We start from the raw sequence: 3053 nt of genomic DNA on the forward strand, positions 1-3053 counted from the left end.
TAATATTAATTTTACAGAAAAATACTATTGTCTATTGCGATTGAAAAGCTCAGCTGAAGAGGATGCAGTTAGAATGCCACTTGGTTATGGTGAAACACATGTTTTGTATGTACTTTTTCTCCCTACTACTGTCTATTATCTTCTCTGTGAGATGTTTGAATGTGCATATCATGATGCATCTCAAATGCATGTTTGGATTAGCCCTGAGTCTATTATATTGGTACAACTTTCCCGACAGTGTAGGCGATGACCTTATTATTGAAGTTCAGGATTCGAAGGGAAAGTGTTATGGTTATGCATTTGCTCAACTAGCTATTGTCACTGAGGAGCCAGTAAGATTGTTCAGCCCACCTAGTTTCTCTAAGGTTATGAAGCTAGATTGTTATGCTAGTAGTCTAATATAGTACTTAAAATGCATGGAGACAAGCTTCGCTAGTGGTCTATTTATCGTGAGCCAAGGCATGAGCTTGTTGGCAAACTATAACTCCACATAAGCTACTCAACCAGTTTAGATGAAAATGGTCATCTTAAGGTACATGGCCTTTCTTGTCTTTAAGTACTTGTAATAGAAATCGAGTACACATTGAAAGCTGTCGAGGAGGGATGAAGAGGCAAACATCAATGGGGACACCAAGAAAATACACCTAACTAGGGTTATAAAATCCAGCCAACAAAAAAGATAATTCTCAACAAGTCAGTTTATATTAAATCTCAATAACAACTGATTGCAATTGTTGGCTCATTTATAGTAGAAGATTGCATTCTAATCTGGCTGAACCAAAAACAAAAATAAATGATTGCAATTTGTTGTTGCATGATCCATGGAAATGGTTACTCGCTGAATTTGCATCTTATTACGGGATTTCACATGCATATACTAAACTCAGGTATTGAAACTCGTTTGCTGAAGAACTTCTGTCACCTTGCTAGTCCATTTAAATTTAGACAATTTCTAATGGTTATGCTCTACAGATACCTTTCCTATGTTATGGATGTGGCTACTCCCATAGCTAATTGTCTCAACTTGGTATAGTCTCTTTGGGGGTGTGGCTGGCGGAGCAATTGTTGGGCACCTAATTGCAACTTTTGTGGCTATTCTGGGAGGAGCGTTTCTTGCCAAGTACATTATTGAAAAACTAGTTGGCTATATAGGTGGAGGGTTATTTATCTGAAGAACATGAGGGGCATTTGCTTTGAGGTATGTGATGTCATGCTCCAAGCTGATGCCATTCACAAAGGCAATGGTCAGGTCATTCCAACTGCAAGGAGAGTCATCTATGCTTCACAGATTACTGCCAAGCCAAGGCTGTTGGAGCCTATTTACTTGGTCGAGATCCAGGCCCCAGAGCAGGCACTTGGTGGCATTTATGGTGTTTTGAACCAGAAACGTGGGCATGTCATTGAAGAGATGCAGAGGCCAGGTACTCCATTATATAACTTCAAAGTGTACTTGCCAGTCATTGAGTCATTTGGGTTCTCCGGTCAACTCAGAGCTGTAACATCTGGACAGGCCTTCCCACAGTGTGTGTTTGATCACTGGGACATGATGTCCTCAGATCCTTTGGAGGCTGGGTCGCAGGCAAGCAGCAACCCTTGTGTCTGAGATTCGTAGGAGGAAGGGCTTGAAGGAGCAAATGACACCTCTCTCCAAATTTGAGGACAATCTATAAGGTGTTAATTATCAAGCTAGGGTTTTCCCATCGTACTTTTGGATGTCATGTGATATGTTCTTATTATGATTTTGACACTCTGTTGACTGCTCTACACACTTATGTTTCTGACTTTCATGTTTTAAGGTTTACTTGTAGTTATTTGGATTCGATTATTTTAAGGTTTGCCTCATAACTGTTTAAATATGATTTTAAGATACATTTCATTTTTATTTGATGATAAATGACCAAGAAAATGGTATTATATTGGGATGATATTGGCAATTTTGTTTTTGTTTTTTTTTTTGATAAATGGGACATCACTTTTAAAGTGATTTATAGAGTTATTTTACATCACTTTACAAGTAATTTGGAATCTGAATGAAAAGTGATGTTAAACGTTATAACATCACTTTTGGACATCGATTAAAAAGTGATGCAAATTTATAACATCACTTCTGGACATCAATTAAAAAGTGATGTGAAGTAACATCACTTATGGACATCATTTAAAAAGTGATGTGGAAAACCCTGACTTTTCACGTCTCCACCATTCACAACACTCTCAAAAGTGATGTCTTATACTTTTGATATCACTTTTTAAGTGATGGAAAATGCCATTTATGTTGTAGTTCAGGGAAATTAATGGTCGGACATTTTGCTGTTCTTTTGAGCGGATGCGAGATTCTTGAGCCAAGCGATTTGAAGAGAGAAAGCAAAACAAAGTTGATACGAGGACAGGCTGTAAGGCAATGATGGTTGTTGGCAAAAAAAAATGAAGAAAAATGGATCGTGTCTAAAGTAGTTGAAAATCATAACCATAATGTCGTCACTCACTCCAAGTAAAAAGGACCTACTTAGATCGCAGAGACAAATTGACCTGAGCCAACAGATTATCGTGGATAATATGGACTCAGTAGGAATTAGAGGAAGTATGATGGCTAGCTTTATGGCTAGCGAAGCCAATGGGATTCAGAATATAGGATTTACTAAGAAAGACTTGAGGAATTGATAAATGTAAAAAGATAAAGTTTACCTACGAAATGAACGATGAAACTCAAAACGTAAGTAAACTAAATCTTAATTTACTAATTACTATCAAGTTTTCTACTCTCAATTCTATCGAAATAGAGTGGAGTAACAAATTCATTCCACTCCTAGTTCTTTAGCATGGAATGATTTCGTAGTTAACTAATCGGTCTTATGTCTAGTGAGAGATTTACGAGGGGAATTCTATACTACGGGGTGGATTCAATTGACAAGTTACGAATAACGGAATGCTACGGAATACTGAAATGTGAATCTAGATAAAGAATTAGAGGAGAAGTGAATCCACCTCGAATCCAACTTAATCACCTAGCATAGACTGTTGTAATCCAATTCTTACGTTCTTACGGTACGAAT

The 3053-nt window shown here is 37.4% G+C and overlaps 1 pseudogene; it reads left to right on the plus strand.

Annotated features, from left to right (window-relative positions):
- The first annotated feature begins 1177 nt into the window (after positions 1-1177).
- Positions 1178-1603, plus strand: LOC147482960 (elongation factor 2 pseudogene; annotated as a pseudogene).
- The last annotated feature ends 1450 nt before the right edge of the window (positions 1604-3053 follow it).

Source organism: Coptis chinensis, chromosome 8 (assembly GCF_015680905.1).
Source record: "Coptis chinensis isolate HL-2020 chromosome 8, ASM1568090v1, whole genome shotgun sequence".
Lineage (NCBI taxonomy): Eukaryota > Viridiplantae > Streptophyta > Magnoliopsida > Ranunculales > Ranunculaceae > Coptis > Coptis chinensis.